This window comes from Chiloscyllium plagiosum, unplaced genomic scaffold (assembly GCF_037043375.1).
Source record: "Chiloscyllium plagiosum isolate Xiang-an unplaced genomic scaffold, Cpla_swu_hap1 HiC_scaffold_111, whole genome shotgun sequence".
Classification (NCBI taxonomy): Eukaryota; Metazoa; Chordata; class Chondrichthyes; order Orectolobiformes; family Hemiscylliidae; genus Chiloscyllium; species Chiloscyllium plagiosum.
Window position 1 is genome coordinate 400,981 of NW_028270250.1, and position 21,350 is coordinate 422,330.

General features: G+C 45.5%; 7 non-coding genes across 7 annotated transcripts; all 7 read left to right on the forward strand.

Moving 5' to 3' along the window:
• The first annotated feature begins 5,963 nt into the window (after positions 1-5,963).
• trnal-uag (transfer RNA leucine (anticodon UAG)) lies at positions 5,964-6,045 on the forward strand. The gene has a single exon. It is a non-coding gene; the product is annotated as a tRNA-Leu (tRNA).
• A 2,269-nt stretch (positions 6,046-8,314) lies between these two features.
• On the forward strand, positions 8,315-8,396 carry trnal-uag (transfer RNA leucine (anticodon UAG)). Its single transcript has one exon. It is a non-coding gene; the product is annotated as a tRNA-Leu (tRNA).
• Positions 8,397-10,646: 2,250 nt separating this feature from the next.
• trnal-uag (transfer RNA leucine (anticodon UAG)) lies at positions 10,647-10,728 on the forward strand. Its single transcript has one exon. It is a non-coding gene; the product is annotated as a tRNA-Leu (tRNA).
• Positions 10,729-12,978: 2,250 nt separating this feature from the next.
• trnal-uag (transfer RNA leucine (anticodon UAG)) lies at positions 12,979-13,060 on the forward strand. The gene has a single exon. It is a non-coding gene; the product is annotated as a tRNA-Leu (tRNA).
• Positions 13,061-15,310: 2,250 nt separating this feature from the next.
• Positions 15,311-15,392, forward strand: trnal-uag (transfer RNA leucine (anticodon UAG)). Its single transcript has one exon. It is a non-coding gene; the product is annotated as a tRNA-Leu (tRNA).
• A 2,250-nt stretch (positions 15,393-17,642) lies between these two features.
• On the forward strand, positions 17,643-17,724 carry trnal-uag (transfer RNA leucine (anticodon UAG)). Its single transcript has one exon. It is a non-coding gene; the product is annotated as a tRNA-Leu (tRNA).
• A 2,251-nt stretch (positions 17,725-19,975) lies between these two features.
• Positions 19,976-20,057, forward strand: trnal-uag (transfer RNA leucine (anticodon UAG)). The gene has a single exon. It is a non-coding gene; the product is annotated as a tRNA-Leu (tRNA).
• The last annotated feature ends 1,293 nt before the right edge of the window (positions 20,058-21,350 follow it).

Consider the following 21,350-nt stretch of genomic DNA (forward strand, 5'->3'; position numbering starts at 1 on the left):
CCTCTACACAAAACCTCCGTGCTTTTGCACCATTGTACAAAAGGTGCAGTGTGTCCAAGCGACAGGGATCCCTACAATAACATTCGACGCTGATTCAATCTATCTATCGTGTTATTGACCCATGGAAACAGCACTGCGCACTCTCCTCCAGTCTGGAAAACGATCCCCACACAGTTAATGTTACATCCCGCTCTCAAGGGGCTTTTCATTCCATCGCTTTCAATTCCTCACAGAATCCGTTTCAACAGAATTTGTCACTGAGTCATTTCTTTGTTTGTGCTCAAATCCGGTGAGCGGAGGGTCACAGTTGGAGCGTGCTGACCCCATAGCCCAGAGATTAGACCATACTCTGTGAACTGTACTCTGCTGTTCATCATTTCACTGACAGCAGGTAGACGTATCTATGCTCTGCAACATTTTCACGCCTGTTTTAAGAAGCAAGATAAACAGTTCCTGGTTCTGCTTTTGTTGTCACACAGACCAAGATTGTAAATGCTGGGAACATGCACTGGTCGAGACTGTTTGCTCTCCCACATCGGCTTTCTCCCCAGCAGGTGGTAAGATGATGGTCTGAATCGCTTTCTTCTGTTCCCTGTTACTCTGGGATGATGTGAGCTGTGAAATCTGTTCTCTGAGCTGTCGGTAACGTGATAAAACTTATACACATCAGGTGCAACGTGTCTGAGCGACAGGACTCGCTGCAGTTACATCCCATGCTGATTCAGACAGCAGAGCCCTCGCTGTGACTTCGAGAAGGACAAAGACACAGATGACTGGGAGAGATTCTCTCTTTCCCTGCAGTTCTTCACATTTCTATCTGTCTCAGATGGCGTTATTTGCACAAGGTTCCCTAAAGATTATTAAGTCCTGTGCATGCGCGATCTCTCTTTTGTGCAGCTTTCCAGAATTTCCATAACTCCCTCTACCTCTAACCCCCTCCCGCGCTCCACAACCCCGTGTTTGATAGTGGGCTGAAAAGCGTGTTCATGTTTCTCTCCCACAACACTAATTGCCAATTGAAGATGAGTTCGTCCAGCTGCCAATTATGGGAACCTGCTTGCAAAGGAAGTGGCTCGCACAGCCTCCGGGGAACCGGAAGTCAGAATGGCAAGGAGCTACTATTAAAACTCAGTGCGGCCTTCACTCCGAAACACCAGAAAACCCCTATTTTTTAAACAAGGAAACTCACCTGATTTATGGATCATGCTTCTGTTGCGGTTCTGGCTTGTTGGTCTTGGTTGTGATATCGCCTCGGGTGGGTGATGTTCGTGTGAGAAGTCACACTTGAGCAGTGGAGTTTTGCATATGGTTCTATTTTTGACTCAGAATGTATAATTTTGATGAGCTCGAGTTCAGAACAAGGCACCAAAGCTTAAAGACACACAAAGGCAACTTCTTGGAGGTCGTTACAAGACTGAGAAATGGATTCCCTAACTTCAAATGATGCTGATCCTGTTAATGTGGATTTTGCCGAGTGCACGTCCTGTGTGGAGTAACCTGAAAGCCTTAATCAGTCCAAAATTTTGTTTTACTTATGCTGTGATCTGCATGTCCTTGATTAGTATGATCTGCCTTTACCAATCGCAGACAAAAGTTTTCACTGTACTGAGGTTCATGTTATAATCAATCAATCAAATAAAGTCAATCAATCGACCGACAGAAACATTTCGTTATTGTTTGGGGGCTGCATAGCCTCACTTTGCACTGTGACATATTTTGTGATTCTGAGTGAAATCACAGTTAAACCAACAGAATATGGCAAGTTAGTCACAGGTTATATTGACACAGCCGGAACACATCTGTGCTACAGTGTGTCACACAATAATAGTGAAGACCTTTTGAAATCATCCTCTGAGGTACAAGCCACGCGCCAGACGAAAAGCTGAAGACTGTGTGAGACTGCTGTGGTCAGCGCTAACAGAGCGGCCCAGTGGGGCGTATTGGGCTCATAACCATGAAATTAATGGATTGAAAACATCCTCTACTCGTTGACAATTCCATGTTTCAGTGTGTGAACTGCCCCCTCCAGTGGTTCTCTATAATAGATCTCCATGAAAAGCATTGTGTGCTGTTTCATTTCTGCTTCCTTTCATTCAATGTATCAGAAATGAATATTTCATACCGATGCACACGGGAAATTTACACAAATGAGGAAGCACACTTGTGAAGTTCTGGAAGCACTTTACCTGTTCTCTGTCGGTGTGCTCTGATCTGATTCGCAAAATCTCTTGCCAGAGCTGGGAATAAACTGGTGAAGGTGAGATACATCAGTTGTAGAGTGCTCTATGCGCATGACGCCCTGCAGTTATTCCCCACGCCGTTTCACACAGCAGTGTTCTTCCTGTGAAATAAAAAGCTGTGAATTACAATTGGATCAATTTGTTGGAGACAGAATTGCGATACAGGGACATCTCCACATTATTAGGACATACATCACCAACTATGAATAACCACAGGGATATATAAGCGTCAGAAAGTCGCTATGGACTCGATGGGCTGAACAGCTTCTATCGGCGCGTGAGTGACGCCACACATTGATGCTGTCCCTCTTCCTGTCTCTGGGACAGAGTGGCTGATGGTGAAACAAAGTCTCATTGTTAACGCTATCTTCTGCGTTAAACTGTCTGCAGGCCCGCAGCTCAAGGACGTGGGGATGGCTATCAGTGAGTGAGACTTTCACTCGGATTGTCTTTATCTCGGAAAGTTGGGGTTCAGATGTTCACTGCTGCCCGATTGCGGCAAAGAAGCCGATGTTACTGTTACAAAAGCCTTTCTGCAGGATTGCTGTGTGAAGATGGATTTTGAACCGCAAACAGGCTGCACAAAAATGCCGTCACATGACTTTACCTGAGGGTGGAGAGTCCGGAGTACATTTGTTTCTTACCCACCAGCTCAACATCTTTATCGTTGGCTCAGATAAATGATATTTACAGGAAGCTCCCAATCAAATTTGCTGATTCGCACCACTTGATGGAACTGGCCGTGCCGATGACAGCGAGCTTTAGAGTGTAACGACACTTGCCTCTCCTCACACTGATTGCCGGTGGAGGGAAATAACTGAATACTCTGCCGATGGAGACAACTTAGTCCAAGCAGAAGGGATAAACAGTACTGTTCTGTGAACAAGGAGACAAAATGTCAAGGCGATATTCTGAAAACACTTTGACGCTCAGAAATCTGAGAACAAATTGAGATGTAGTTGGACCTGACCGAATCTCAGCTGGTTTGGTGTTGGCAATGTAAGAGTGTCTAGGGCATGATCTTCGCTCAGCAGCTTGTGTTAATACTGGTATGGGAGAATGTCTCACTTCAAGTTGCCATCGAGTCTTGGTTGTTTGACTTCACATTTGCTCGGTCGTCCTATCAACTGCCTGATAAAAACATGTAAATCATTAAGTTGCACCCTTTGAAATAACTTTGAGTTTTGGGGTCAGAAGTGTAATTGTAGTGGGCATTGCACAGTACCACATGCGGTGGAAGTCAAACAAGTGTTAGAGGATGTTCACCCACAGAATCCCACTCTGAATAAATCCACCATCTGGATGTTCGTACAGTTCTGGGTGTGAAACTTTAGGAAGTGGGGACGTGAAATGATTGGAAACAGCGCTGAACAGGTTGATGAGAATAGTGTGGTATATGAGGAATATCAACAATAAAGGTCATTTGGAAAGTTGGGACAGGTCTCCTTGGAGAGCAGAAGGCCAAAAGCTGGCCTTGTTCAACCTTTCCAAGACATGAGTAGGTTAGACAGAGGGAATGAGGAAGGGGAAATGCTCCCTTCGCCTGAAAGTATCGAGAACGATTCGGCAGAGTTTTAAAGATATTAGTACAAGAAGAAAAATGTACATGAGGAGAGATGTTTTCACATCGGGAGTAGTTAGGGTCTCACATTGACAAAGACGCAGTTTCAATCGAGTTGTTACAAAACTAATTCAATGTTTATGTTGAAAGCAAAAATGTGTAGAGTTACAGGGAGAAGGCAAGAGAATGATACGAAAAGAGAAGCACATTTATCTCTGTAGAGAGCCTGCACAGCTAAGGTGTTTTGTTACACATTTGTGATTCTGAGTGGAATCACAGTTCGACCAACAGGATGTAGGAAGTTAAACAACGGTGATATTGGCAAAGCCGGGACACATGACACAATAGAAGGTTATCCAGCACGTAAATGTCACAGGGAGGATGGCGCTGTCTGAAAATCCTGCAGGATGTCCTGCGGATCAGACACAGGAAATTTCACTATTCGAACCGAATCAGCCCGATGAATGGGAGCCAAGGAGCCGGAGGCGCCTGCTTCAGAACTCAATTATGAAAGAAGCTTAGGCTCGAGTCCCCACACTGCAATTTCTGTGGCTGCGGCGTGTTGAAATAATAAGGAGGATCGGGAGTTTGTTTTATGGAGACGGGGTCAGTGTCCATCTTGTCATGATCGTGTTCGCCTCCCACTTGTTAAATCGCGGGCTCAAGCTGCATTACGTTCCTGGCAAGTTGAGCTTGTACTGGAACCGAATGAAGACTGTTATTTCATCGCTGTTGTGAAACAAAGTCCTGCGGTGACTCGAGTCGCCCTAATTTGATTTTCTGGCGAATGGAAAAATCGTTCCGATGAATTTCGGTGTCATATGTTATTGAATTTCTCCCATTTCCTTCATTTCCGTCCTGGAGACATCGGAAGGGAAAGGTAATCTAATCGAGACTGTGATTGGTGAAATTCACTTTTTATTGCCCATTCCTATTAGGTTCTTTCTTTCTCTCTTTTCAGTATTGACTGGGAAATGGTGGTGGACGCCACTGAGACGCAGGAACGGCGGCAGGGGCTTGTTCCGGTAGTGAAGTGGTCATCGCGTTCGTCTAAAACGCGAAAAATCCCCAGTTTGAAAATGGGCAGAAACTGCTTTCATCTTCAACTGCAGCATTTAACATGGACAAGAACGGAGCTTTCTTGCTTGCTTTCCCATCTGTAAACCTGCCTTCGAATTTGCTTGAACAAATCTGCTCTCGTAGTGAAATGTAATGCAACTCCATTTAATTACTGTGCAAAGTATTGTAAATTTTTCTCCAACCTGGTTGTGATCATATGCCATTCTGTTTGAGAGCTCTTCACATCGAGAACAAAAAGCACTCAAGGGCAGTTAGCACCTCTTCCGGAGTGGGGGGTGGGGTGAGCTAATTACCTTTTGACTTCTGTTACTACGTTCAGAAACTGTCTTTTAGATTGATGTGAACAGAAACTGCATTTCTAATAAGCACCGTGGAATTTAGCATAATTTATTGAGTCGCTTCTCGTCGACTCAGTTGGTATCCATGTGGCTCATATCCAGGTGTGAACATCTCTGCAGCGAATTGCACGGTTAAGGCAAAAAGGCAAGGAAAGTGGCATCTCGAACCGGCTCCGAGGTCAGAGCATCCTCACAATGTGCTCTGTCGTTCTCGGATTGTAATGCTACCTCCGGTTTTAGGGTGGAGAACATTCTTTGGGACTCTTATTCTGCAAAACAGACACAGTGACTGAAACGATGCTGCGCGGTATGATGTGGAACACGGCCAGCTCAGCTTTGTGCATTTTCCCTGTAGTCCGGTGTGTTTCATGTTCCGTGCATACGTGAAAGTTGTCCTGTTTCGACCAAAGGGTGAAATCATTTAGCAAAGCAAGAATCGAAATTGCAGTAATGTCAAGCAGCTCATGGTTATTTGACCAAATCATAACCGATCGTATGTTCTCACGCACTCACAGATACGTTTGTAGCTGAAAAGAGTCTGAGAAGATAGACTCAACTTAGCATTGATACTTATCTGGATTGATGGGCTCTCATTATCTGCAGAGAAATTAATATTGTAGACGGGCACATCCCAGCAGTTGTGCGAGTCGGAGAGGGATCATGGAACCCTTTTCACGTGACTTTGCATCTGTTGTTATGCAGCATCACAATTGGAAATGCAAGAAAATGGGGGCCCGGCCGTCTGGTAGTGTGGCCGAGCGGTCTAAGGCGCTGGATTTAGGCTCCAGTCTCGACAGAGGCGTGGGTTCGAATCCCACCGCTGCCATTTTCTGCTGATCGTTTCCAACGACGCAGCATGTTAAAATGCTGTTTCGACTCCTGCTGCATTTCTGTTTAAAACTGAAGAAACATGTGTGTGCTTCCCGGGCAATTAACTGTGGTGTGGGAAAGTGCCGACTTTTCCGGTGTCTGTGCTGTCATGATCGTGCTCGCCTCCCGCGCGGAAAATCGCAAACAGCTCTGCTGTCCCAGACAAGTTGTGCGTTTACTGGAACCGAATGGAGGCTGTTATTTCATTGCTGCTGTGAAACAAAGTCCTGCGGTCGCTCGACTCGTCGTTATTTTGTTTTCTGAAATGGGAAAATCGTTCCAATGAATTGCGATGTCAAATGTTATTGAATTTCTCCCATTTCCTTCATTTCCGTCCTGGAGACATCGGAAGGGAAAGGTAATGTAATCGAGACTGTGATTGGTGAAATTCACTTTTTATGGCCCATTCTTATTGTGTTCTTTCTTTCTCTCTTTTCAGCATTGTCTGGGAAGTGGTGGTGCACTCAGGCTCCAGTATGTTTGAAAGAGCAGTTTGGAATTGCCCTGTTGTTAGTTGTGAGATTACTTTATGGCTCATGCCCCCGGCCTGTCTCACATTTAGCATTCATGCTCGCTGTGTCTGAAAACGCATTTGGTTTGCCAGTTTTGTTTGTGTTCCGTGTTAAATGCTTTCTGTTTTGCGATTCGCTCAATACATTACGAATTAACAGGGTTTCTGAGGTAACTTCCAGCTGCAAAACTCCTCAACTGAGAATCTGGGAAAATTTCCCGCAGTATGGTCAGTCGGAGCAAAAGTAAGGAAGTCGTTCGTTTCTGCAGTGTTTCACAATGCTACTTGTCCGGTGAGCAGTCGAACAGACGAAATGATACTGCCACAGACTGCGACGGCAAGCTCCCCTAAAAAGTAATCCTTTACAGCCGGTGTAAGCAACACAATGTTATTGGCGCACACCGCGTGGAAACAGATACTTCGGTGTATCTCGTCCATGCTCACCACATAGCCATGATTAAACAAGTCCCATGAAACAACGAGCTATTGGAAACAGAAAGGTGAAAGGTAAAATGGCTTCAACTTTCAGTGCTGGGTGCCACTGAGCCTCCGCAGAGGCGACTGCGGCTGGTTTTTGTAGTGTAGTGGTCATCACGTTCGCCTTACGCGCGAAAGGTCCCCAGTACGAAACTGGGCAGAAACTGCTTTGCTCTTCAACTGTAGCATTTAACATGAACAAAAACGGTGCTTTTTTGCTTGCTTTCCCATCTGCAAACCTGCCTTCGAATTTGCTTGAACAAATCTGCTCTCGTAGTGAAATGTAATGCAACTCCATTTAATTACTGTGCAAAGTATTGTAAATTTTTCTCCAACCTGGTTGTGATCATATGCCATTCTGTTTGAGAGCTCTTCACATCGAGAACAAAAAGCACTCAAGGGCAGTTAGCACCTCTTCCGGAGTGGGGGGTGGGGTGAGCTAATTACCTTTTGACTTCTGTTACTACGTTCAGAAACTGTCTTTTAGATTGATGTGAACAGAAACTGCATTTCTAATAAGCACCGTGGAATTTAGCATAATTTATTGAGTCGCTTCTCGTCGACTCAGTTGGTATCCATGTGGCTCATATCCAGGTGTGAACATCTCTGCAGCGAATTGCACGGTTAAGGCAAAAAGGCAAGGAAAGTGGCATCTCGAACCGGCTCCGAGGTCAGAGCATCCTCACAATGTGCTCTGTCGTTCTCGGATTGTAATGCTACCTCCGGTTTTAGGGTGGAGAACATTCTTTGGGACTCTTATTCTGCAAAACAGACACAGTGACTGAAACGATGCTGCGCGGTATGATGTGGAACACGGCCAGCTCAGCTTTGTGCATTTTCCCTGTAGTCCGGTGTGTTTCATGTTCCGTGCAAACGTGAAAGTCGTCCTGTTTCGAGCAATGGGCGAAATCATTTAGCAAAGCAAGAATCGAAATTGCATTAATGTCAAGCAGCTCATGGTTATTTGACCAAATCATAAGCGAACATATATTCTCACGCACTCACAGATACAATTGTAGCTGAAAAGAGTCTGAGAAGATAGACTCAACTTAGCATTGATACTTATCTGGATTGATGGGCTATCATTGTCTGCAGCGAAATTAATATTGTAGACGGGCACATCCCAGCAGTTGTGCGAGTCGGAGAGGGATCATGGAACCCTTTTCACGTGACTTTGCATCTGTTGTTATGCAGCATCACAATTGGAAGTGCAAGAAAATGGGGAGCGCAGACGGCTGGTAGTGTGGCCGAGCGGTCTAAGGCGCTGGATTTAGGCTCCAGTCTCGACAGAGGCGTGGGTTCGAATCCCACCGCTGCCATTTTCTGCTGATCGTTAAAATGCTGTTTCGACTCCTGCTGCATTTCTGTTTAAAACTGAAGAAACATGTGTGTGCTTCCCGGGCAATTAACTGTGGTGTGGGAAAGTGCCGACTTTTCCGGTGTCTGTGCTGTCATGATCGTGCTCGCCTCCCGCGCGGAAAATCGCAAACAGCTCTGCTGTCCCAGACAAGTTGTGCGTTTACTGGAACCGAATGGAGGCTGTTATTTCATTGCTGCTGTGAAACAAAGTCCTGCGGTCGCTCGACTCGTCGTTATTTTGTTTTCTGAAATGGGAAAATCGTTCCAATGAATTGCGATGTCAAATGTTATTGAATTTCTCCCATTTCCTTCATTTCCGTCCTGGAGACATCGGAAGGGAAAGGTAATGTAATCGAGACTGTGATTGGTGAAATTCACTTTTTATGGCCCATTCTTATTGTGTTCTTTCTTTCTCTCTTTTCAACATTGTCTGGGAAGTGGTGGTGCACTCAGGCTCCAGTATGTTTGAAAGAGCAGTTTGGAATTGCCCTGTTGTTAGTTGTGAGATTACTTTATGGCTCATGCCCCCGGCCTGTCTCACATTTAGCATTCATGCTCGCTGTGTCTGAAAACGCATTTGGTTTGCCAGTTTTGTTTGTGTTCCGTGTTAAATGCTTTCTGTTTTGCGATTCGCTCAATACATTACGAATTAACAGGGTTTCTGAGGTAACTTCCAGCTGCAAAACTCCTCAACTGAGAATCTGGGAAAATTTCCCGCAGTATGGTCAGTCGGAACAAAAGTAAGGAAGTCGTTCGTTTCTGCAGTGTTTCACAATGCTACTTGTCCGGTGAGCAGTCGAACAGACGAAATGATACTGCCACAGACTGCGACGGCAAGCTCCCCTAAAAAGTAATCCTTTACAGCCGGTGTAAGCAACACAATGTTATTGGCGCACACCGCGTGGAAACAGATACTTCGGTGTATCTCGTCCATGCTCACCACATAGCCATGATTAAACAAGTCCCATGAAACAACGAGCTATTGGAAACAGAAAGGTGAAAGGTAAAATGGCTTCAACTTTCAGTGCTGGGTGCCACTGAGCCTCCGCAGAGGCGACTGCGGCTGGTTTTTGTAGTGTAGTGGTCATCACGTTCGCCTTACGCGCGAAAGGTCCCCAGTACGAAACTGGGCAGAAACTGCTTTGCTCTTCAACTGTAGCATTTAACATGAACAAAAACGGTGCTTTCTTGCTTGCTTTCCCATCTGCAAACCTGCCTTCGGATTTGCTTGAACAAATCTGCTCTCGTAGTGAAATGTAATGCAACTCCATTTAATTACTGTGCAAAGTATTGTAAACTTTTCTCCAACCTGGTTGTGATCATATGCCATTCTGTTTGAGAGCTCTTCACATCGAGAACAAAAAGCACTCAAGGGCAGTTAGCACCTCTTCCGGAGTGGGGGGTGGGGTGAGCTAATTACCTTTTGACTTCTGTTACTACGTTCAGAAACTGTCTTTTAGATTGATGTGAACAGAAACTGCATTTCTAATAAGCACCGTGGAATTTAGCATAATTTATTGAGTCGCTTCTCGTCGACTCAGTTGGTATCCATGTGGCTCATATCCAGGTGTGAACATCTCTGCAGCGAATTGCACGGTTAAGGCAAAAAGGCAAGGAAAGTGGCATCTCGAACCGGCTCCGAGGTCAGAGCATCCTCATAATGTGCTCTGTCGTTCTCGGATTGTAATGCTACCTCCGGTTTTAGGGTGGAGAACATTCTTTGGGACTCTTATTCTGCAAAACAGACACAGTGACTGAAACGATGCTGCGCGGTATGATGTGGAACACGGCCAGCTCAGCTTTGTGCATTTTCCCTGTAGTCCGGTGTGTTTCATGTTCCGTGCAAACGTGAAAGTCGTCCTGTTTCGAGCAATGGGCGAAATCATTTAGCAAAGCAAGAATCGAAATTGCATTAATGTCAAGCAGCTCATGGTTATTTGACCAAATCATAAGCGAACATATATTCTCACGCACTCACAGATACAATTGTAGCTGAAAAGAGTCTGAGAAGATAGACTCAACTTAGCATTGATACTTATCTGGATTGATGGGCTATCATTGTCTGCAGCGAAATTAATATTGTAGACGGGCACATCCCAGCAGTTGTGCGAGTCGGAGAGGGATCATGGAACCCTTTTCACGTGACTTTGCATCTGTTGTTATGCAGCATCACAATTGGAAGTGCAAGAAAATGGGGAGCGCGGACGGCTGGTAGTGTGGCCGAGCGGTCTAAGGCGCTGGATTTAGGCTCCAGTCTCGACAGAGGCGTGGGTTCGAATCCCACCGCTGCCATTTTCTGCTGATCGTTAAAATGCTGTTTCGACTCCTGCTGCATTTCTGTTTAAAACTGAAGAAACATGTGTGTGCTTCCCGGGCAATTAACTGTGGTGTGGGAAAGTGCCGACTTTTCCGGTGTCTGTGCTGTCATGATCGTGCTCGCCTCCCGCGCGGAAAATCGCAAACAGCTCTGCTGTCCCAGACAAGTTGTGCGTTTACTGGAACCGAATGGAGGCTGTTATTTCATTGCTGCTGTGAAACAAAGTCCTGCGGTCGCTCGACTCGTCGTTATTTTGTTTTCTGAAATGGGAAAATCGTTCCAATGAATTGCGATGTCAAATGTTATTGAATTTCTCCCATTTCCTTCATTTCCGTCCTGGAGACATCGGAAGGGAAAGGTAATGTAATCGAGACTGTGATTGGTGAAATTCACTTTTTATGGCCCATTCTTATTGTGTTCTTTCTTTCTCTCTTTTCAGCATTGTCTGGGAAGTGGTGGTGCACTCAGGCTCCAGTATGTTTGAAAGAGCAGTTTGGAATTGCCCTGTTGTTAGTTGTGAGATTACTTTATGGCTCATGCCCCCGGCCTGTCTCACATTTAGCATTCATGCTCGCTGTGTCTGAAAACGCATTTGGTTTGCCAGTTTTGTTTGTGTTCCGTGTTAAATGCTTTCTGTTTTGCGATTCGCTCAATACATTACGAATTAACAGGGTTTCTGAGGTAACTTCCAGCTGCAAAACTCCTCAACTGAGAATCTGGGAAAATTTCCCGCAGTATGGTCAGTCGGAACAAAAGTAAGGAAGTCGTTCGTTTCTGCAGTGTTTCACAATGCTACTTGTCCGGTGAGCAGTCGAACAGACGAAATGATACTGCCACAGACTGCGACGGCAAGCTCCCCTAAAAAGTAATCCTTTACAGCCGGTGTAAGCAACACAATGTTATTGGCGCACACCGCGTGGAAACAGATACTTCGGTGTATCTCGTCCATGCTCACCACATAGCCATGATTAAACAAGTCCCATGAAACAACGAGCTATTGGAAACAGAAAGGTGAAAGGTAAAATGGCTTCAACTTTCAGTGCTGGGTGCCACTGAGCCTCCGCAGAGGCGACTGCGGCTGGTTTTTGTAGTGTAGTGGTCATCACGTTCGCCTTACGCGCGAAAGGTCCCCAGTACGAAACTGGGCAGAAACTGCTTTGCTCTTCAACTGTAGCATTTAACATGAACAAAAACGGTGCTTTCTTGCTTGCTTTCCCATCTGCAAACCTGCCTTCGGATTTGCTTGAACAAATCTGCTCTCGTAGTGAAATGTAATGCAACTCCATTTAATTACTGTGCAAAGTATTGTAAACTTTTCTCCAACCTGGTTGTGATCATATGCCATTCTGTTTGAGAGCTCTTCACATCGAGAACAAAAAGCACTCAAGGGCAGTTAGCACCTCTTCCGGAGTGGGGGGTGGGGTGAGCTAATTACCTTTTGACTTCTGTTACTACGTTCAGAAACTGTCTTTTAGATTGATGTGAACAGAAACTGCATTTCTAATAAGCACCGTGGAATTTAGCATAATTTATTGAGTCGCTTCTCGTCGACTCAGTTGGTATCCATGTGGCTCATATCCAGGTGTGAACATCTCTGCAGCGAATTGCACGGTTAAGGCAAAAAGGCAAGGAAAGTGGCATCTCGAACCGGCTCCGAGGTCAGAGCATCCTCATAATGTGCTCTGTCGTTCTCGGATTGTAATGCTACCTCCGGTTTTAGGGTGGAGAACATTCTTTGGGACTCTTATTCTGCAAAACAGACACAGTGACTGAAACGATGCTGCGCGGTATGATGTGGAACACGGCCAGCTCAGCTTTGTGCATTTTCCCTGTAGTCCGGTGTGTTTCATGTTCCGTGCAAACGTGAAAGTCGTCCTGTTTCGAGCAATGGGCGAAATCATTTAGCAAAGCAAGAATCGAAATTGCATTAATGTCAAGCAGCTCATGGTTATTTGACCAAATCATAAGCGAACATATATTCTCACGCACTCACAGATACAATTGTAGCTGAAAAGAGTCTGAGAAGATAGACTCAACTTAGCATTGATACTTATCTGGATTGATGGGCTATCATTGTCTGCAGCGAAATTAATATTGTAGACGGGCACATCCCAGCAGTTGTGCGAGTCGGAGAGGGATCATGGAACCCTTTTCACGTGACTTTGCATCTGTTGTTATGCAGCATCACAATTGGAAGTGCAAGAAAATGGGGAGCGCGGACGGCTGGTAGTGTGGCCGAGCGGTCTAAGGCGCTGGATTTAGGCTCCAGTCTCGACAGAGGCGTGGGTTCGAATCCCACCGCTGCCATTTTCTGCTGATCGTTAAAATGCTGTTTCGACTCCTGCTGCATTTCTGTTTAAAACTGAAGAAACATGTGTGTGCTTCCCGGGCAATTAACTGTGGTGTGGGAAAGTGCCGACTTTTCCGGTGTCTGTGCTGTCATGATCGTGCTCGCCTCCCGCGCGGAAAATCGCAAACAGCTCTGCTGTCCCAGACAAGTTGTGCGTTTACTGGAACCGAATGGAGGCTGTTATTTCATTGCTGCTGTGAAACAAAGTCCTGCGGTCGCTCGACTCGTCGTTATTTTGTTTTCTGAAATGGGAAAATCGTTCCAATGAATTGCGATGTCAAATGTTATTGAATTTCTCCCATTTCCTTCATTTCCGTCCTGGAGACATCGGAAGGGAAAGGTAATGTAATCGAGACTGTGATTGGTGAAATTCACTTTTTATGGCCCATTCTTATTGTGTTCTTTCTTTCTCTCTTTTCAGCATTGTCTGGGAAGTGGTGGTGCACTCAGGCTCCAGTATGTTTGAAAGAGCAGTTTGGAATTGCCCTGTTGTTAGTTGTGAGATTACTTTATGGCTCATGCCCCCGGCCTGTCTCACATTTAGCATTCATGCTCGCTGTGTCTGAAAACGCATTTGGTTTGCCAGTTTTGTTTGTGTTCCGTGTTAAATGCTTTCTGTTTTGCGATTCGCTCAATACATTACGAATTAACAGGGTTTCTGAGGTAACTTCCAGCTGCAAAACTCCTCAACTGAGAATCTGGGAAAATTTCCCGCAGTATGGTCAGTCGGAACAAAAGTAAGGAAGTCGTTCGTTTCTGCAGTGTTTCACAATGCTACTTGTCCGGTGAGCAGTCGAACAGACGAAATGATACTGCCACAGACTGCGACGGCAAGCTCCCCTAAAAAGTAATCCTTTACAGCCGGTGTAAGCAACACAATGTTATTGGCGCACACCGCGTGGAAACAGATACTTCGGTGTATCTCGTCCATGCTCACCACATAGCCATGATTAAACAAGTCCCATGAAACAACGAGCTATTGGAAACAGAAAGGTGAAAGGTAAAATGGCTTCAACTTTCAGTGCTGGGTGCCACTGAGCCTCCGCAGAGGCGACTGCGGCTGGTTTTTGTAGTGTAGTGGTCATCACGTTCGCCTTACGCGCGAAAGGTCCCCAGTACGAAACTGGGCAGAAACTGCTTTGCTCTTCAACTGTAGCATTTAACATGAACAAAAACGGTGCTTTCTTGCTTGCTTTCCCATCTGCAAACCTGCCTTCGGATTTGCTTGAACAAATCTGCTCTCGTAGTGAAATGTAATGCAACTCCATTTAATTACTGTGCAAAGTATTGTAAACTTTTCTCCAACCTGGTTGTGATCATATGCCATTCTGTTTGAGAGCTCTTCACATCGAGAACAAAAAGCACTCAAGGGCAGTTAGCACCTCTTCCGGAGTGGGGGGTGGGGTGAGCTAATTACCTTTTGACTTCTGTTACTACGTTCAGAAACTGTCTTTTAGATTGATGTGAACAGAAACTGCATTTCTAATAAGCACCGTGGAATTTAGCATAATTTATTGAGTCGCTTCTCGTCGACTCAGTTGGTATCCATGTGGCTCATATCCAGGTGTGAACATCTCTGCAGCGAATTGCACGGTTAAGGCAAAAAGGCAAGGAAAGTGGCATCTCGAACCGGCTCCGAGGTCAGAGCATCCTCATAATGTGCTCTGTCGTTCTCGGATTGTAATGCTACCTCCGGTTTTAGGGTGGAGAACATTCTTTGGGACTCTTATTCTGCAAAACAGACACAGTGACTGAAACGATGCTGCGCGGTATGATGTGGAACACGGCCAGCTCAGCTTTGTGCATTTTCCCTGTAGTCCGGTGTGTTTCATGTTCCGTGCAAACGTGAAAGTCGTCCTGTTTCGAGCAATGGGCGAAATCATTTAGCAAAGCAAGAATCGAAATTGCATTAATGTCAAGCAGCTCATGGTTATTTGACCAAATCATAAGCGAACATATATTCTCACGCACTCACAGATACAATTGTAGCTGAAAAGAGTCTGAGAAGATAGACTCAACTTAGCATTGATACTTATCTGGATTGATGGGCTATCATTGTCTGCAGCGAAATTAATATTGTAGACGGGCACATCCCAGCAGTTGTGCGAGTCGGAGAGGGATCATGGAACCCTTTTCACGTGACTTTGCATCTGTTGTTATGCAGCATCACAATTGGAAGTGCAAGAAAATGGGGAGCGCGGACGGCTGGTAGTGTGGCCGAGCGGTCTAAGGCGCTGGATTTAGGCTCCAGTCTCGACAGAGGCGTGGGTTCGAATCCCACCGCTGCCATTTTCTGCTGATCGTTAAAATGCTGTTTCGACTCCTGCTGCATTTCTGTTTAAAACTGAAGAAACATGTGTGTGCTTCCCGGGCAATTAACTGTGGTGTGGGAAAGTGCCGACTTTTCCGGTGTCTGTGCTGTCATGATCGTGCTCGCCTCCCGCGCGGAAAATCGCAAACAGCTCTGCTGTCCCAGACAAGTTGTGCGTTTACTGGAACCGAATGGAGGCTGTTATTTCATTGCTGCTGTGAAACAAAGTCCTGCGGTCGCTCGACTCGTCGTTATTTTGTTTTCTGAAATGGGAAAATCGTTCCAATGAATTGCGATGTCAAATGTTATTGAATTTCTCCCATTTCCTTCATTTCCGTCCTGGAGACATCGGAAGGGAAAGGTAATGTAATCGAGACTGTGATTGGTGAAATTCACTTTTTATGGCCCATTCTTATTGTGTTCTTTCTTTCTCTCTTTTCAGCATTGTCTGGGAAGTGGTGGTGCACTCAGGCTCCAGTATGTTTGAAAGAGCAGTTTGGAATTGCCCTGTTGTTAGTTGTGAGATTACTTTATGGCTCATGCCCCCGGCCTGTCTCACATTTAGCATTCATGCTCGCTGTGTCTGAAAACGCATTTGGTTTGCCAGTTTTGTTTGTGTTCCGTGTTAAATGCTTTCTGTTTTGCGATTCGCTCAATACATTACGAATTAACAGGGTTTCTGAGGTAACTTCCAGCTGCAAAACTCCTCAACTGAGAATCTGGGAAAATTTCCCGCAGTATGGTCAGTCGGAACAAAAGTAAGGAAGTCGTTCGTTTCTGCAGTGTTTCACAATGCTACTTGTCCGGTGAGCAGTCGAACAGACGAAATGATACTGCCACAGACTGCGACGGCAAGCTCCCCTAAAAAGTAATCCTTTACAGCCGGTGTAAGCAACACAATGTTATTGGCGCACACCGCGTGGAAACAGATACTTCGGTGTATCTCGTCCATGCTCACCACATAGCCATGATTAAACAAGTCCCATGAAACAACGAGCTATTGGAAACAGAAAGGTGAAAGGTAAAATGGCTTCAACTTTCAGTGCTGGGTGCCACTGAGCCTCCGCAGAGGCGACTGCGGCTGGTTTTTGTAGTGTAGTGGTCATCACGTTCGCCTTACGCGCGAAAGGTCCCCAGTACGAAACTGGGCAGAAACTGCTTTGCTCTTCAACTGTAGCATTTAACATGAACAAAAACGGTGCTTTCTTGCTTGCTTTCCCATCTGCAAACCTGCCTTCGGATTTGCTTGAACAAATCTGCTCTCGTAGTGAAATGTAATGCAACTCCATTTAATTACTGTGCAAAGTATTGTAAACTTTTCTCCAACCTGGTTGTGATCATATGCCATTCTGTTTGAGAGCTCTTCACATCGAGAACAAAAAGCACTCAAGGGCAGTTAGCACCTCTTCCGGAGTGGGGGGTGGGGTGAGCTAATTACCTTTTGACTTCTGTTACTACGTTCAGAAACTGTCTTTTAGATTGATGTGAACAGAAACTGCATTTCTAATAAGCACCGTGGAATTTAGCATAATTTATTGAGTCGCTTCTCGTCGACTCAGTTGGTATCCATGTGGCTCATATCCAGGTGTGAACATCTCTGCAGCGAATTGCACGGTTAAGGCAAAAAGGCAAGGAAAGTGGCATCTCGAACCGGCTCCGAGGTCAGAGCATCCTCATAATGTGCTCTGTCGTTCTCGGATTGTAATGCTACCTCCGGTTTTAGGGTGGAGAACATTCTTTGGGACTCTTATTCTGCAAAACAGACACAGTGACTGAAACGATGCTGCGCGGTATGATGTGGAACACGGCCAGCTCAGCTTTGTGCATTTTCCCTGTAGTCCGGTGTGTTTCATGTTCCGTGCAAACGTGAAAGTCGTCCTGTTTCGAGCAATGGGCGAAATCATTTAGCAAAGCAAGAATCGAAATTGCATTAATGTCAAGCAGCTCATGGTTATTTGACCAAATCATAAGCGAACATATATTCTCACGCACTCACAGATACAATTGTAGCTGAAAAGAGTCTGAGAAGATAGACTCAACTTAGCATTGATACTTATCTGGATTGATGGGCTATCATTGTCTGCAGCGAAATTAATATTGTAGACGGGCACATCCCAGCAGTTGTGCGAGTCGGAGAGGGATCATGGAACCCTTTTCACGTGACTTTGCATCTGTTGTTATGCAGCATCACAATTGGAAGTGCAAGAAAATGGGGAGCGCGGACGGCTGGTAGTGTGGCCGAGCGGTCTAAGGCGCTGGATTTAGGCTCCAGTCTCGACAGAGGCGTGGGTTCGAATCCCACCGCTGCCATTTTCTGCTGATCGTTAAAATGCTGTTTCGACTCCTGCTGCATTTCTGTTTAAAACTGAAGAAACATGTGTGTGCTTCCCGGGCAATTAACTGTGGTGTGGGAAAGTGCCGACTTTTCCGGTGTCTGTGCTGTCATGATCGTGCTCGCCTCCCGCGCGGAAAATCGCAAACAGCTCTGCTGTCCCAGACAAGTTGTGCGTTTACTGGAACCGAATGGAGGCTGTTATTTCATTGCTGCTGTGAAACAAAGTCCTGCGGTCGCTCGACTCGTCGTTATTTTGTTTTCTGAAATGGGAAAATCGTTCCAATGAATTGCGATGTCAAATGTTATTGAATTTCTCCCATTTCCTTCATTTCCGTCCTGGAGACATCGGAAGGGAAAGGTAATGTAATCGAGACTGTGATTGGTGAAATTCACTTTTTATGGCCCATTCTTATTGTGTTCTTTCTTTCTCTCTTTTCAGCATTGTCTGGGAAGTGGTGGTGCACTCAGGCTCCAGTATGTTTGAAAGAGCAGTTTGGAATTGCCCTGTTGTTAGTTGTGAGATTACTTTATGGCTCATGCCCCCGGCCTGTCTCACATTTAGCATTCATGCTCGCTGTGTCTGAAAACGCATTTGGTTTGCCAGTTTTGTTTGTGTTCCGTGTTAAATGCTTTCTGTTTTGCGATTCGCTCAATACATTACGAATTAACAGGGTTTCTGAGGTAACTTCCAGCTGCAAAACTCCTCAACTGAGAATCTGGGAAAATTTCCCGCAGTATGGTCAGTCGGAGCAAAAGTAAGGAAGTCGTTCGTTTCTGCAGTGTTTCACAATGCTACTTGTCCGGTGAGCAGTCGAACAGACGAAATGATACTGCCACAGACTGCGACGGCAAGCTCCCCTAAAAAGTAATCCTTTACAGCCGGTGTAAGCAACACAATGTTATTGGCGCACACCGCGTGGAAACAGATACTTCGGTGTATCTCGTCCATGCTCACCACATAGCCATGATTAAACAAGTCCCATTAAACAACGAGCTATTGGAAACAGAAAGGTGAAAGGTAAAATGGCTTCAACTTTCAGTGCTGGGTGCCACTGAGCGTCCGCAGAGGCGACTGCGGCTGGTTTTTTGTAGTGTAGTGGTCATCACGTTCGCCTTACGCGCGAAAGGTCCCCAGTACGAAACTGGGCAGAAACTGCTTTGCTCTTCAACTGTAGCATTTAACATGAACAAAAACGGTGATTTTTTGCTTGCTTTCCCATCTGCAAACCTGCCTTCGGATTTGCTTGAACAAATCTGCTCTCGTAGTGAAATGTAATGCAACTCCATTTAATTACTGTGCAAAGTATTGTAAACTTTTCTCCAACCTGGTTGTGATCATATGCCATTCTGTTTGAGAGCTCTTCACATCGAGAACAAAAAGCACTCAAGGGCAGTTAGCACCTCTTCCGGAGTGGGGGGTGGGGTGAGCTAATTACCTTTTGACTTCTGTTACTACGTTCAGAAACTGTCTTTTAGATTGATGTGAACAGAAACTGCATTTCTAATAAGCACCGTGGAATTTAGCATAATTTATTGAGTCGCTTCTCGTCGACTCAGTTGGTATCCATGTGGCTCATATCCAGGTGTGAACATCTCTGCAGCGAATTGCACGGTTAAGGCAAAAAGGCAAGGAAAGTGGCATCTCGAACCGGCTCCGAGGTCAGAGCATCCTCACAATGTGCTCTGTCGTTCTCGGATTGTAATGCTACCTCCGGTTTTAGGGTGGAGAACATTCTTTGGGACTCTTATTCTGCAAAACAGACACAGTGACTGAAACGATGCTGCGCGGTATGATGTGGAACACGGCCAGCTCAGCTTTGTGCATTTTCCCTGTAGTCCGGTGTGTTTCATGTTCCGTGCAAACGTGAAAGTCGTCCTGTTTCGAGCAATGGGCGAAATCATTTAGCAAAGCAAGAATCGAAATTGCATTAATGTCAAGCAGCTCATGGTTATTTGACCAAATCATAAGCGAACATATATTCTCACGCACTCACAGATACAATTGTAGCTGAAAAGAGTCTGAGAAGATAGACTCAACTTAGCATTGATACTTATCTGGATTGATGGGCTATCATTGTCTGCAGCGAAATTAATATTGTAGACGGGCACATCCCAGCAGTTGTGCGAGTCGGAGAGGGATCATGGAACCCTTTTCACGTGACTTTGCATCTGTTGTTATGCAGCATCACAATTGGAAGTGCAAGAAAATGGGGAGCGCGGACGGCTGGTAGTGTGGCCGAGCGGTCTAAGGCGCTGGATTTAGGCTCCAGTCTCGACAGAGGCGTGGGTTCGAATCCCACCGCTGCCATTTTCTGCTGATCGTTAAAATGCTGTTTCGACTCCTGCTGCATTTCTGTTTAAAACTGAAGAAACATGTGTGTGCTTCCCGGGCAATTAACTGTGGTGTGGGAAAGTGCCGACTTTTCCGGTGTCTGTGCTGTCATGATCGTGCTCGCCTCCCGCGCGGAAAATCGCAAACAGCTCTGCTGTCCCAGACAAGTTGTGCGTTTACTGGAACCGAATGGAGGCTGTTATTTCATTGCTGCTGTGAAACAAAGTCCTGCGGTCGCTCGACTCGTCGTTATTTTGTTTTCTGAAATGGGAAAATCGTTCCAATGAATTGCGATGTCAAATGTTATTGAATTTCTCCCATTTCCTTCATTTCCGTCCTGGAGACATCGGAAGGGAAAGGTAATGTAATCGAGACTGTGATTGGTGAAATTCACTTTTTATGGCCCATTCTTATTGTGTTCTTTCTTTCTCTCTTTTCAGCATTGTCTGGGAAGTGGTGGTGCACTCAGGCTCCAGTATGTTTGAAAGAGCAGTTTGGAATTGCCCTGTTGTTAGTTGTGAGATTACTTTATGGCTCATGCCCCCGGCCTGTCTCACATTTAGCATTCATGCTCGCTGTGTCTGAAAACGCATTTGGTTTGCCAGTTTTGTTTGTGTTCCGTGTTAAATGCTTTCTGTTTTGCGATTCGCTCAATACATTACGAATTAACAGGGTTTCTGAGGTAACTTCCAGCTGCAAAACTCCTCAACTGAGAATCTGGGAAAATTTCCCGCAGTATGGTCAGTCGGAGCAAAAGTAAGGAAGTCGTTCGTTTCTGCAGTGTTTCACAATGCTACTTGTCCGGTGAGCAGTCGAACAGACGAAATGATACTGCCACAGACTGCGACGGCAAGCTCCCCTAAAAAGTAATCCTTTACAGCCGGTGTAAGCAACACAATGTTATTGGCGCACACCGCGTGGAAACAGATACTTCGGTGTATCTCGTCCATGCTCACCACATAGCCATGATTAAACAAGTCCCATTAAACAACGAGCTATTGGAAACAGAAAGGTGAAAGGTAAAATGGCTTCAACTTTCAGTGCTGGGTGCCACTGAGCGTCCGCAGAGGCGACTGCGGCTGGTTTTTTGTAGTGTAGTGGTCATCACGTTCGCCTTACGCGCGAAAGGTCCCCAGTACGAAACTGGGCAGAAACTGCTTTGCTCTTCAACTGTAGCATTTAACATGAACAAAAACGGTGCTTTTTTGCTTGCTTTCCCATCTGCAAACCTGCCTTCGGATTTGCTTGAACAAATCTGCTCTCGTAGTG